Source organism: Ranitomeya variabilis, chromosome 2 (genome assembly GCF_051348905.1).
Source record: "Ranitomeya variabilis isolate aRanVar5 chromosome 2, aRanVar5.hap1, whole genome shotgun sequence".
NCBI lineage: Eukaryota > Metazoa > Chordata > Amphibia > Anura > Dendrobatidae > Ranitomeya > Ranitomeya variabilis.
This window is the reverse complement of record NC_135233.1, coordinates 251,624,933-251,639,992: the sequence shown is the minus strand read 5'-3', so window position 1 is coordinate 251,639,992 and position 15,060 is coordinate 251,624,933. Positions and strand designations below refer to the sequence as shown.

Sequence of the window (15,060 nt, the reverse complement as noted above, 5' to 3'; positions counted from 1 at the left end):
GCGAGACAGCCTGTGAGGTACTGGGCATAGGGTTATGTAGGCTGCGTGAGAGTGCTGTTGTGGAAGCATTGGGAGGAGAGGCCGCTGCTTGGAGCATCTCATGTGGGTGTGCGGCTAAATTGGCAGTGGAAATGACAGTAGAAAGGGTAGGTGCTGGGGACGATCCAGGTGGGAGGACTGCTGGATTCACAACAGGAGTGATAGGGGAAAGGGTTGGTGCCCCATTGGAAACGACTGAGACAGGAAACATGGGTAAAGCCTGTTCACTTCCCGAAGGAATATAGTATTGGCCGTTAGTGGTCATTACTGGGTAACAAGGATTTGGTGATGTGGCGTGTAGCCTTAATCTGAGATGTTCACCACCAGAACCAGCACGTTCGCCATCCACAACATGGCCGCCGTCAGAATTATATTTACCACCAACAAGATGGCTGCCGTTAGAATTGTATTTACCACCAACAAGATGGCCGCCATCAGAATTATATTTACCACCAACAAAATGGCTGCCATCAGAATTGTATTTACCACCAACAAGATGGCCGCCATCAGAATTATATTTACCACCAACAAAATGGCTGCCGTCAGAATTATATTTACCACCAACAAAATGGCTGCCGTCAGAATTGTATTTACCACCAACAAGATGGCCGCCATCAGAATTATATTTACCACCAACAAAATGGCTGCCATCAGAATTGTATTTACCACCAACAAGATGGCCGCCATCAGAATTATATTTACCACCAACAAAATGGCTGCCGTCAGAATTATATTTACCACCAACAAAATGGCTGCCGTCAGAATTGTATTTACCACCAACAAGATGGCCGCCATTACATTTAGCACATGGCTCTGGGCCACCATTTTGGCTGCTATCACATTTAACACATTCGCCATTAACAAAATGGCCGCCATTACATTTACCACATGGCTCTGGGCCACCATTTTGGCTGCTATCACATTTAACACATTCGCCATTAACAAAATGGCCGCCATTACATTTACCACATGGCTCTGGGCCACCATTTTGGCTGCTATCACATTTAACACATTCGCCATTAACAAAATGGCCGCCATTACATTTACCACATGGCTCTGGGCCACCATTTTGGCTGCTATCACATTTAACACATTCGCCATTAACAAAATGGCCACCATTACATTTACCACATGGCTCTGAGCCACCATTTTACGGTGGTGGCCGCTCACAGGATATATTTTTGTAATACACAACTCAAAACTCTATTCTTTCTATTCCTTTTCTCTTCTACCCAATTTCCAATTTTTATTTATTTTTATTTTTTTTTCTTTAAATACAGACTTTCAGAGACTCTTTCTCCTGCCCTAGCAATAGACAACAATCCATTATCTTCTAGGATACCTTTTTCTTTCTTTCTTTTTTTTTTTTTTTTCTCTAAGACAATCTTCCTCTCCAGGGGCTGTAACCATCCCCCCTTCTGGCATTCCACACAATTTCCACTAATGTGCATGATTCTAACTTGCCATCTGAATTTGGCTTAGTGCCCATACGGCAGAACTGCATTAATTTCTCCATCTTTCTATAGATATACAGTATATATATCTATCTATCAAGATAACAAACACCAAACAAACAATAAGACGGGGGAGATGACTCAAACCTGAGATTCTAAAGGGAACTGAGTCTGCAGTACCCAGTTCCTATTGCTTCTTGTCACGTGGTCCCTGTCTGACTTCCGTGCTCCGTACTTTACAAACCAATTATTCCCTACTTTGTCAAATTGCTCCCTAACTTACCGGTCCCCGTGCAGAGTCAATTACTCGATGTCACGGGGCAAAAAAAAAGAAAAACTATAAATTTAATTGGCTCAAACTGAGCCAATTGCTCCAAGTTTCAATGAGCCGCTACACAATTTATTATGCCCGAACTGAGCCAATTGCTCCAAGATTTACCGGGCCCCCCTAGGCCGAGTCAATTACTCCAGGTCCTAGTCTCTCTTGTACAGAACTGAAAATCTTATCACAGGCGACAACCGTATACCACAGACAAAAAATATTTTTATTATCTACACTTGCTTGCTTTCCTTCTTTAAAAACAAAACCTGCTTATCCCGTTCTCCACATGCTTTTCCTAACTACCAGCCATCTCCTTCTGTAAAAAAAAAACCTGTTTTTCATGTTTTATCACTTGCCTCTAGCCCTCTGTAAACACTTGTTTTTTTGTTTTTTTTTTTCTTTCTTAGAAACCTGCTTTTGTCTGTCCTTACACAATACTTCTCTTTAACTAGTAGTCATCTCCCCCCTTCACAACATGTAACAGGCAGTAGGCAACTAAAAACATGTGACGGTTCTTGCAATTAAATGACCAGCAGCGGAGATACCCTTTCTGCCGTCTTACAGATACCAAGGAAACCGGACACGGTCAGGCAATCTGCACAGGATACCCCGAAGGACACAGGTAAAGACTACAGATTATAAAAATCAGCAGACTTACCGTGTTCTGTTAAGGAGGTGATCAGTCTCCAGATTCGGGGTACTTAGTGCATCCAGCCGTTCCACTCGCCGGTTTTCAGGGTTCAGGGCTCTTCCTCTGCTGGCCCCAGGTTGGGCGGCCAAATATTAGGGTTGAACAATTAATATAAATGTTCAATTCTCTAGTTGCCTACTCCTGGCCTAATGGATATTGATCATGTGCACTAAAGAAATACACCAGACACAGTCAGCTGTAACTCTCCTTGATCAATGTGTGGCTCAGCTCCAAGAAGGGATTTATTAGTGAAAACACAATGTTATATATCTCCTGTAAGGGGGCTCGGTTAGCTCTAAAATGGGAGTGATCGGATGTATTCCATTGGTTAGTGGGTTGGGCATGAGCAAGTCCATGGGCGGATCCATGAGGTCATAAAGGTGGGTTGGTCCGTGAGGTCATCAGAGTGGGCGTCGCTGTGGGTGGATCCATGAGGTCATCAGTGTGGGCGTCGTCTTGGATACCAGACCGCATGGTCTGCTAAAACAGGAAATGGCAGCCATCTTAAGTGTCTTCATTGTTCATCTTGGATACCAGACCGCATGGCTCTGGTATAGGAGATGGCAGCCATCTTAAGTGTCTTACTTTGTCTGAGGAAAACTTATGTAAGGTTAAACAATACATGTTATGGGTTATTTCTCTCAATTACCTTATGTGTTGAGGTTAATTAAGTATTTGATCTTATGGCTCTCCTCAACATTCTCTTCTCCGTCTTTCTGTTAGGATTCTTCAGGTGAGCTTGACGAATAAAGCAAACCACTCCTTGATGAAGTGCTCATGCTGTAGTACTGGATACACAAGCAAATGCCTCATTACTTGTATGAATCATGGATAATTAAGGATGCTGAACTTAGACCAGGTGGGACAGCGGCTCTCAGTGGTTAAGTGGTTAGCACTGTTGCGGTCACGCTTCTGATGGAAGCAAGACGGCGCACGGCAAGACAGATGGGAAAGGGAGCTCTGCCACTAGGGAAGGAAGCAAGGGGTCACCCCTGATTCTTGCCCTGCTTCACCCTGAGCTCCCCTGGCGTCCAAATGTAAGGAGGTTGCTTTCCCTGCTCCTTGCCTGGAACCACTTAGCCAGACAGCTGGGTTGTTGGGGGGAAGGTTTTCTGCCCTGGACAGAGGGGACAGGTTGACTGCTGGGAAAAGAGAGGAGAGTGGTCAGAAAAGTGCGGGAGAGAGAGCGCGAGAGAGGGGACAGCGTGCCAGAGAGAAAGCAGGCTGCAGCGCCGCGCTCCCCATGACAGAGTGCTCCCCGTGAGGGCACTGAGGCTGAGATACCCACCAGAGTGAAGGCTGGATGTTGGGGTGTAGATTTGGAAGCCTCCATAATCTGAGAAGACTCTTCCCCTGACAGTGCAGAGACAGTGACTCAGTGCAGCCCTGGTGACCGCAGTCACAAGCAAAGATCCCTGAGTGTGATAAGTAACTGTCCAGTGTGTGTGACATCGTTATTACAGAGAAAGACTCCTGGCAGCAGCGACGGAGACTGTGCTATTTCCTGGTTTCACTTTCACTTTGCGAAGAACAGATTGCAGAGAGACTTAACCCCGGACCTTCCAGGAGACACAGAAGAGACTTCAGAATCTCAAGCCCTGCTGGTGACTGGATCCACATTGGGAAAAGGACCCTTCAGTCAGGACCTCCCTGGACTGATAAGTTACAAGAACACTCGTTAACCCTTTCATTTCCGTTTAACTGTTTACTATTGTTTTACCTCTATTAACCCCCTGTTTACTCCCTGTGAGGAGAATTTTGCCCCTGTTAATAAATCCCCTCCAACAGTTGGTCTGTCTGTTCCGTGGTGACATACGCAACCCTGCACCCTATTACACTTGGCGTAGTCGGCAGGACGTCACACGGTAGCGCGGAAGGGGCAGACCAAGCAGTTGAGGGAGGCCCCAGGTCTAGCATCTCCCTGGGAGCCATGTTAGCTAACCTGCCAAAATTTTCAGGGAGTAATGTCATGCTGTGGGGTTGGACAGAGCGCATCCGAGGGATGATGCGGATGCATCCTATGACACCGGCTCTGCAGGCGGAAATAGCTGTGATGGCCCTAGAGGGGGATGCACGGGACTGTTATGCTAAGACCCCCGCAGGCAAGAGATACCCTGGACAAAGTATTACGTATACTTGAGGAGACGCATGGGGACCCCACTGACGTAGGGGAGCTGCGCATGCGACTGTTCCGGCGGGTACAAAGAGAGGGGGAGACCGTGACGCAATATATGAACGCGCTGCAGGAGCTTCATACTGCCATTATACGGAAGGACGGCATAGGTGTGGGGTCAATTGACGTTGTACTGCGAGACCAACTGGTGACAGGCTTGCGAGATGTATTGATGAAACAGGCCCTGCGAGAGCGCATGCGTGTAAAGCTAGATATGACTTTCTCTGAGGTCGGGAGTGAGGCACGCACACGCGAGCAAGAGCAAGGGGTGGTAGTGCCAGTGGGAAAGGTATGGAGCAGGGAGGTAACAGCCCCTCAATGGGTAGAAGACTTGAAGAAGGAGCTTAAGCGAGTCTGTGAGGAGGTGGCTGAATATAAGAAGATCCCTGCTGCAGAAACCGCCCTCCAAAGTGAGACTAGTGCCGCTCGGCGAAGAAGACTGCCTAGATGCTACAACTGCGGAGCACCCAGTCAAAATGCAGAGGAGGCGATGTGGACCCGAGATTCCCAGCTGAAGATAAGAAGAATCTGGGAAGAGATTGAGAGTCTGGGGAAAGCCCTTACTGCCGTTTTGGGGACTAGCGGCATACCCCGAGGTAACGTGTGGGAGCCGTCAGAAAGAGTTAGAGGAGAGGTGCGCAGCATGAAGAAGGCTTCGGTGGTGGCCCCAGAGTGTAACTCTGTATCCTGGGGTGAAGAGCAACCGCAGATGAGAGGTGTTCCCCGCCGAGGTCAACGATCCAGACTGAAGCACCCTCCAGACAGACGCAGACGTGAGTGCTGGACGTGCAGAAAGGTGGGACACATGTCCAGAAATTGCCCTACCCGAGAAGAGCGGTGGCAGAGATCCGCTCACCCCTCTGAGGGTCCTGCTAACTGGAGGGAACGACGCCCCTGGAGGGAATGGTACGGCAGGAAGAGAAGAGTTCCACCTAGGGCAAGACAGTACCACAATGTCGGACGCCAAGGAGAGGTGGAGAAGGTGTCAGGCATCTCTGGTGAAATGACTGCGCTATCCCAACACGTAAAGGCGAACCTGGTGAATCTACAGCCTGGGTCTGAAGGTTTTGTTGGTGAGACTCAGTCCAGCGGGAAGAAAGTAACGTTCACCCGAGAAGACCCCCAAAGTGCTTTACTACCCTGTCCAGCACGAGTTCCTGAAGAAGGAGAGAAGGTGCCAAGTGTTCCTGCGACACTCATTTTCAAGGTCCGAGCCGATGAGAAGGAGGAACCACTGATGTCGTCCCCTGAGGTGAAGAATGTGCTGGCTGTCAGCTCACCAGTTTCTGATCGGACAGGGGAAATGGAACAGCTGTGTGAGACAGGGCGTGTGGTTGAGAAGCCCTGGGAAGTGATGTCCGCAGAGCCCGGCGCAGATGACAAAGAGTCCGGCCTGCATGGTCTTTATTCATCTGACTCAAGGTTTGACAAGAATGCTCCTGTCAAAGAGAGGGGGAGCTATGGAGAAGAATTGCGTGTACTAAGCCCCCAAACTGAGGAGCCTGAACAAGAAGTCCCTAAAGTTTACGATAACGACAAGGAGGAGGATGAATCATCTACGCAGACATCTGCTAGCGGCAAAGTTAAGAAGAAGAAGAAGAAAAAGAAGAAGACAGCAGTTGTTGATGACGCAGAGAAAGCATATCTCAACCTGACTGATGAGCAGCTCCTAAACCATTTAGTCTTGGAGTATCTACAAGAAGAAAGGCAGAAGGAGATGCGAGAATCGCAGGTATCTGACTCCCCTCCAAAGAAGAAAGAGAAGCACGAAGAGTCCTCGCCCGTGGAATGGCGAGCTTTAAGAGAGGGGGAATGTAAGGAGGTTGCTTTCCCTGCTCCTTGCCTGGAACCACTTAGCCAGACAGCTGGGTTGTTGGGGGGAAGGTTTTCTGCCCTGGACAGAGGGGACAGGTTGACTGCTGGGAAAAGAGAGGGGAGTGGTCAGAAAAGTGCGGGAGAGAGAGCGCACGAGAGAGGGGACAGCGTGCCAGAGAGAAAGCAGGCTGCAGCGCCGCGCTCCCCATGACAGAGTGCTCCCCGTGAGGGCACTGAGGCTGAGATACCCACCAGAGTGAAGGCTGGATGTTGGGGTGTAGATTTGGAAGCCTCCATAATCTGAGAAGACTCTTCCCCTGACAGTGCAGAGACAGTGACTCAGTGCAGCCCTGGTGACCGCAGTCACAAGCAAAGATTCCTGAGTGTGATAAGTAACTGTCCAGTGTGTGTGACATCGTTATTACAGAGAAAGACTCCTGGCAGCAGCGACGGAGACTGTGCTATTTCCTGGTTTCACTTTCACTTTGCGAAGAACAGATTGCAGAGAGACTTAACCCCGGACCTTCCAGGAGACACAGAAGAGACTTCAGAATCTCAAGCCCTGCTGGTGACTGGATCCACATTGGGAAAAGGACCCTTCAGTCAGGACCTCCCTGGACTGATAAGTTACAAGAACACTCGTTAACCCTTTCGTTTCCGTTTAACTGTTTACTATTGTTTTACCTCTATTAACCCCCTGTTTACTCCCTGTGAGGAGAATTTTGCCCCTGTTAATAAATCCCGTCCAACAGTTGGTCTGTCTGTTCCGTGGTGACATACGCAACCCTGCACCCTATTACACATAGACAGGTTCTTTCACCCCATGCGGCAATCACGTTCCAATCCCTGTCTTACTTTGAGTATCACCCTGACTAGTGAGTAGGATAGCAAGACACAGAGGGAATACAGGCAGGGATAAAAGAAAACAGCAATCATACAAAAATACAAACAAATGAGTGGAATATAGGGAAAGAGATGGGAAGGGAATCTAACTGGTAATAAGGATAAGAAGAAACACATGTAAACCAACTTCATGCAGATATCTCTTGATACAACTTCAAACGGCTGCTCCAAACTCAGCACACTCCTCCAACTCCAAACCAGGTAGTTGTTATCTATGACTGGCATCTCACAAGTGCAAAGAGGTGAGCATATATACCAGAAGAGAGTGTGGCACCCCAGGGTCCTGGTCGTCACAGTAATGTCGCTTTCCTCACAGGGAGAGTGATGCTACGTTTGGAGGCAAGAAAGGATAATTGTAACCAGGTGCCACAAACATGCAACACATTCACACTCCAGGCCACCAGGGGGAGCTTTGATCCTATTTACTAGGTGACTCCCCATATATATATAACTGGTAGTCTGTAGGGAAAGTTAGAGAGTTCCAGACAGCAGTCTGAGGAGGACAGAGGGTTTACGGAGCTGTGTATGCCGCAGTGCTAGAGCTCCTGGAAAGAGACATTTAGAAAGCAGAATTGATTGCAGTGAGCGTGCAGGAGAGGAAGCACAGGAGAGGACACCAGAGGGGGACCAGCCCCGAGCAGGCTGCCTCCTTCTGAAATCCGGTAGACGGTACACCGAGGTTGTAAGGACCTCCACGCCTTACATCAGAGACCGGCAGGACAGCTGAACTTCAAGTTCCCTGTCCGACCCAACACCCAGGAGGCACGGTGACACTCTTCAGAGCCGGATCATCTAAGAGATCCTATAAACAGGATCAAGTCACCAGTCATATGGGTTATGTCCTATCCTACCCAGGGGACAGAGAGAGAGAGATAACATCTGTGAGGACCTTATGTGAAGCTTCTAGCAGTAAGGGACTACACCACTACAGCGCAAAGGAAGGCTTCTATTTTCCACCTGGATAAGGGGACTCTGGACTTGCCTCCAAACCGGCCGGACCTTGCCTACCCTGTGATCCAGTGCCCTGGACTGTGGCTGCTGAAGTCTTCAGTAAACGAGGTAAAGAGACTGCAAACCTGTGTCCTCGTTCCTTACTGCACCTATCACCATTCTACCATCTATACACTGGGAAGCCCTGGGGATACACTTCACCTGTGGGAAGGTATACCATCTAGCTGCCATAACATCACCCCAGCGGACCCCTTAAAGCAGCGTCGGTCCCCACTGACCGAATACCACAGGTGGCATCACGAACATAAGCTTTATTCCCTTTAAAGACTGTTACGCCGCTGCCGCCTCATGCTCACCTGTCTTCAGCGTCTCGGCACGCCTCCTCTCCTGCGGCGTCCTCTTCTCCATGTCTCCTCCCTGCAGGCTGTCTGGGTTCTGCTGCTCATCGGGTGCACGCGCACGCCAGATTCAGCACTGCGCGCGTGCACCTCTAACCTTCCTGGCGACACTCCTTCTCTCCTCTCTCTCTTCCTGGAGGACCCTCACCCGGAAGTGCCTCGCTGTCCTGGTATGTAAGCAGCTTCCGTCCGCCTCTCTGTGCCTGTAGATCACTTGTGCTATGCTAGTGCTCTTGGCCCCTTCTTTGCTCAGTCCCTGTGTTGCCGGTCCTCCTGCCGTCCCTGTGTTGCCGGTCCTCCTGCAGTCCCTGTGTTGCCGGTCCTCCTGCCGTCCCTGTGTTGCCGGTCCTCCTGCCGTCCCTGTGTTGCCGGTCCTCCTGCAGTCCCTGTGTTGCCGGTCCTCCTGCCGTCCCTGTGTTGCCGGTCCTCCTGCAGTCCCTGTGTTGCCGGTCCTCCTGCCGTCCCTGTGTTGCCGGTCCTCCTGCCGTCCCTGTGTTGCCGGTCCTCCTGCCCTCTCAGTCCCATCAGTCCTGTGTCACCATAGCCCTGTGTTTCTCCCTCTTCCTTCGGTCTGGTTCCTCTTTTACCCTTTGCTGTTCTATTGTGCTTCCCCAGCTTCCGTGGTGGTAGTCCCTCACGGGCCTGCCCCTAACACTCCCTGTATAGGGGGCGGTCCACCTGGTCAGCTCGTCCGTGAGGGGATCGTCATCACGGTCCAGTGGGTCCACTTTCCTTCCTCTCCTTAGTAACCTCACAAAGACCTTTCCCTTTAACATGGGTGCCCAGGGCCACGGACAGGGTCGCAGCCACCATGACATCCCCCTGTGAACACCGGACCCGGTACCGAGTACCCCACGGCCCTGGCGGGCGACTCAAGAGTAGCAAACAAGAACAGCAGAGACAACTCAGGATGGAGAGCTCCAGAGATAAACAGAACTGATTAACCCTTGCAATGAAGATAGGAATAATTTGTGGATGTCTCCCACACTGCTGTGTATGGAAGATGTCAAACCTCAGAAATTTATTCAAACGTGAATAAAAATCACATGTTTGAATAAATCGATGAGATTTGACGTCTTCCATACACAGCGGTACGGTTTTATGACCCGTGGATCCACAGCAGCTATACAAAGGATTTAAAAATGCTTTTTAAATCGTAAATCAGGTTAGTACAATCTGGTTAAGAATTCTAATTGTATGTTAGATAAAACCCTATTTGTGCTACTTTCTCTGTAGTATTTTAACCCTTGCAATAACAGAGCAAGGGAAACCTGTATTGCTACTTAAAAGGTGAAGCAGTTCTACCAGCGCAGATATACATATAACAAGACTCTGCTGTCTTTTGGCCCCTGTCTATCATGATATCCCCATGAAATTGCTTTGCAGCACTGGGGTCCTGGGTTCATATCCCACCAAGGATAACATCTGCAAGTAGTTTATATGTTCTCCTCTGGGTTTTCTGGTTTCATCCCACACTCCAAAGACATACTGATAAGGTATTTAGATTGTGAGCCCCAATGCGCTGTTAAACATGATGGCAGTATATACGCATAATAAATAACAGTCCTCCTCTTAAATAGTGTCTCTGAAGGCTTTACTGTTAACCCACAGATCAAAATATTCACATCTGGGTTGAGAACTCTTGGCTAAACCAACTTTGCAACAAATCAGGCAAAAAGTAATATAGATATAGTCACAAGAGATGAAAGTTGGACCATCAATAATTAGTTCCTCTAACTGGATGGATTTATTATTGCTAGTAAGTAAGTAATTCAAGACTTTCCTCGAGCCCACCTAAAACACAGACTAAATTAGTCTCCGTGGGGTAGGAGCAGGTAGGGGATAGGAAGGTTAACTATCCATAAGAAAGCTCTGAAAAAAAAAGACTCCCTACCTGGACAAAGGGATTGACACCCTAAATATTTGCATAATGGTGCCCCCAGTCCATGTCATCTCTACCTAAAGAACCCTTAGATATCTCTCCTTACCTTAAAGGGAAAATAAAATAGCCAATACTTTGCAATGTTCATTTAAACCTAGAGGTGTCACTATAGTTAGGTAAAAAAAAATCTATCTTGTATATAGTAGGATCAGCCGCAGTCGCTTTATCTTAGAGGTATTTCAACTTTGACAATACCCATGAAATTCAATGAGGAGCATAGTCCTTCGTGTTTCTCGATCACATCTTGCTAGGCAAGCATCTTCTGTACAATGTCACCAACAGAATCACCAATTCTTTGTTTGAGTTCCCAGCTTGTTTTGTCCACATATCCAAGCCACAAATGCAAGTAAGCCTTACAAATAACCCCCCATGCACAGCAGTTAAACAATTTTTTAGTGCACCTGTGAGGGGGGCCAGGGCCATAGTCATGGCTGACATATATTGCTCAATCATGCCCTGGTCTCCCGCCACATGAAAACAATGTCTCTTTGTCAGCGTACCTGTCTCTCCATTCTCCGAACCATCAGGGTCACCTGTGGTCTGTTGCAGGCTCACTCCTGACGACTGCACACAAATAGAGACAGAGTCCAGTTCCAACTTTAAATGAATAATTTTACTGGTTTCCATCCTGGGCTCGTCCAAATCAATTACAGCATCAACATAGGGTTCCACGCGGTTTACATCCTTCACTTTCCCTGTGCTCCCCCTCATATCCTTCACCATGTTCCCGGGTTATGTCGTCTTGTCCGGGACCGCAGTGTCCTCCCTGTCCAGCTTCACTACTTTTAGGAGTTCCCCTGTCTGTTTCGAACCAGATATCAGGGCATCTGCCCACGTAGTAAGCTGCCACATAATAGAACCACTTGCTATCCTGTGCTGCTGCAATTTCTGGCCTGCTGGCCTTGGACGACTGAGCTTCTAGCTTGAATGTTACGGAGCTGACTGTGCTGCCCAGGACTCTAGGGCCCTACAGGACTGCCTGGGCTCTCTGGCCCTCCTGGGCTGTCTGTGCTCTCTGGCCCTCCTGGGCTGTCTGTGCTCTCTGGCCCTACTGAACTCAAATAAGCAGATACTCCTATCTTACCCACAGCTGGCCCCTCCTACGTTAACTATTTGTTATACTAAACTCCTATTCCTATTCTACTATGCCTCCCTCTGGTGGCTAAACCTATAACTGCACTGTCTCTTTTTACACAACACATAGATATATATATACACATAGCAGCATCATGCATATATACAATCAAACGAACAAGGTAATAACATGAGGAAAGGGAGTGGAGCATCGTGCGGTTCCGGTACACCTCTTACATTCATCCCTGACCAAGTAAAGAATAAAATTTTAATATGTACAAAGAAATACTCCACACAGGGAGGCAAATACACAAAAGATGTAGACAAGCCACCAGCCCAATGTGAGCAAAGTCTTTTTATGCCACATAGGAGTCCATTTTCTCTTAACAGGTGCCTGCTACTTAGTCCTCCAAACAGCACCTTCAGTCCTTGAGGGCTTCCCCCCTCCTTTGTGTGAGGTACGGCCCCTTTATGAATGGTGTGTGCTGCACTTGCTTACCACGCAGTCATTTTTAGCAGCTATGCACACAGTTCATACTCAGACTATGGGCATGTACCCCCTTGGGGTTTAGCGTCCTGCCAATCAGCAGGAGAAGCACAACAGGCACAACAAAAAACTTGGGGAGGGGAAACTTGGGGAGGGGAAAAAGAAAACACCGCTTCTCAATTCTCCTCACCGTTCCATCGTGGCCCGATCCGGCCACACTGCACTTAACTTTAGTGCTCCAGGGCTCCTTTGTCTACAGGGATGCCAAACAGTCCCTGTGATGGTGGGATATGTTATGTGGGTATCATTTTGTGTATATTTATATTTTACTGATTATCATGGTGTTCTCTTGTAGGATGAGTTATTTGCCAATTGATGAATTGCTGTTATTTGCCATCTGATATCAGCCCCCACAGTCCACTCCATAGGGTCAGTGAATAATGTTGTTTGCTAATATGCTTAATGACATATTGAACTAGCTTGTTGAAACAATGAGCCCCTGGGACCCACCCCCCTAACCTGTGAATGAGGAGAGGGACTTGTAAATATCAGGGAGGTGACACAGATCAGTCCTGTGTGGAATGATGATGGGTTCACAGTATATCAGAGAGAAAGAAGAGTATATGGACTATGCTATCCTCTGTCTGCTGGATTGTTGGACTTTTATCCTGTTACTGAACTGCATTTGTGTTCTGGACTATTATATCCTTTGTGTGGTGGATCGTATATTGACCTTTTGTATTTTTGTCTAAATAAAGGTCTTGGGATTGTTCACTCTTTGCTGGCTATGTTGATTGTGTGGTACCGGACAAGGACCCCGTGACAACTGGTGGCAGCAGTGGGATCAACAGAGCATAACGTAATGGAGAACCATCCACAGAGTGAGTACAGAAATTGGACTGCATCCAGTTTACAGGAGAGAGCCAGAGACCTGGGTCTGAACTACCAGGAACTGACTAAAGAGGCCTTAATTGACCCACTGGTGGGTGCCAGCCTGGCCACCTCCTCCCATATGTTTGAAGGATGAGCACTGGAGACAAGGACCCCCACCCCAAAAAGCCAGTGGGTGGTGTGGTACAAGAAGAAATTACTCTCAGGAGTACAAGGAGGAGGCTGCCCGCCGGTCACAACGGAGACAAGAAGCAATGGAGCTTGAAAGAGGGAATAACGCAGTGTGGAATGTAAACCCAACGATGCGGGAGCCTGTACGTATCACCCGGACAGAGTTTAAGCCATTTGATGAGGCTTCCGGAGATGTGGAGGGGTTCTTCAAGGACTTTGAGCAGCAGTGTGCTGTGATGGAGGTGCCCCACTCTGGCTGGATGCGTTTGTTAGTGGGACTCCTGGACGGCAGCATGGCGGAGGCTTACTGAACCAGTGACTCATAGCAGAATAGAGATTATAACATTGTAAAGCAGACTATCTTGGATTACCATGCTATCACCCCAGACTCATATAGGGCCAAGTTCCGAGACCTCCCATGCACTACGGGGGGATCGTTTAGTATGTATGCACATAAGTTGTCCCAGGCATGTCGGAGATGGCTGGAAGCAGAAAACGCCTTTACTGTGGAAGATGTTATACAGGCGTTCCTTACAGAACAATTTCTTGCCAAATGCCCCGCAGAGGTACGGGAATGGGTCCGGGAGCGCATGCCGTGCACCGTGGATAGAGCTGCAGCCTTGGCCGATGAAGCCCTTACTATCTGACCGCAATGGAGGAGGCTTCTGGACATTGAACCACGGCCTTCTCCCGCACCCCATCCCCCTCTGATTATATCTGCCCTTCCACCTAGTCGCAAGCCGATGACAATCATGCCTCACAATCCTGGGCCCCAACAGTTCTGACCACGACCTGGGGGTATCACAGAGAGGAGATGTTATGGGTGTGGGCAACCTGGACATTTGCAGTCTGGCTGTCTCTCACGGATTCGGAGGGAGCCCCATGCAGCCCCACCTCATCCAGTACATCTTGTGCACTCCATCCCGCCTGAGGAAGAGCTACCACCACCCCCACCAGAGTGGACCACCGACCACGGCACCATTGATACCCCTCCTGGAGTGTACGGACTCCAGCCTTTGTCCATCAGTAATACAGAGCAACGGCATTGCCACCTGCAGGATGTCTTAATTGATGGATACAAAGTGTCGGGATTTAGAGACACGAGGGCATTCCTGACTATTGCTGACCCCCGTGTGGTTCGACCCGAGGCAATTCACCAGGGCCCGGGAATTCCCATTGTCCTGGTGGGGGGTGTCAACAAATATATACAGCGAGCTTTGGTACGTTTGGATTATGGTTTTGGAGAAAAACTGTGTTGGTTGGAGTTATGGGAGGACTTCCAGCAGATATCCTACTTGGAAATGACATTGGGGAGTTACAAAGTTATTTTGTGGGAGCAGAAGGTCCGTGGGCCTCTCACTCTTCTGAAAGAACAATTGGAGGGAGATATCACAGATATCGGAACGCCCATCATTCCCTATGTTCAAGAGTTCAGAAACTCTCTCGCCCAGCTAGCTACCTTGGCTAATGAACATGAGCGAACGGCCCAGTCTAGTCAAAAAGCCTGGTATGACTATAAAGCCAGGACCCAGGAATTTATGGACAAGTGCTCATGATTATAGCAACCCCTGCCACTGTACAAGGAACTATAAACTATTGAGCAATGTGGACTAAAATGAGCAGGCCAGAGGTCTGTGTAGGCCTCATGGCGTGCTCACTTATTATGAGGGGGGAAAGGTTGTGATGGTGGGATATGTTATGTGGGTATCATTTTGTGTATATTTATATTTTACTGATTATCATGGTGTT

At 48.6% G+C, this 15,060-nt stretch overlaps 1 protein-coding gene and 2 long non-coding RNA genes across 4 annotated transcripts in view; 1 reads left to right on the top strand and 2 right to left on the bottom strand.

The window, feature by feature from the left end:
- The window catches only part of LOC143805358 (histo-blood group ABO system transferase-like), a 133,357-nt gene that overhangs the window by 87,440 nt on the left and 30,857 nt on the right, over positions 1-15,060 (top strand). The gene's annotated exons all lie outside the window — the stretch shown is intronic.
- LOC143805360 (uncharacterized) overlaps positions 1-15,060 on the bottom strand; it is a 43,215-nt gene that overhangs the window by 2,938 nt on the left and 25,217 nt on the right. The window lies entirely within an intron of this gene.
- On the bottom strand, positions 1,293-3,832 carry LOC143805359 (uncharacterized). Its single transcript, XR_013221226.1, has 2 exons — positions 3,795-3,832; positions 1,293-3,294 (listed from the first exon to the last, which is right to left on the bottom strand). It is a non-coding gene; the product is annotated as an uncharacterized LOC143805359 (long non-coding RNA).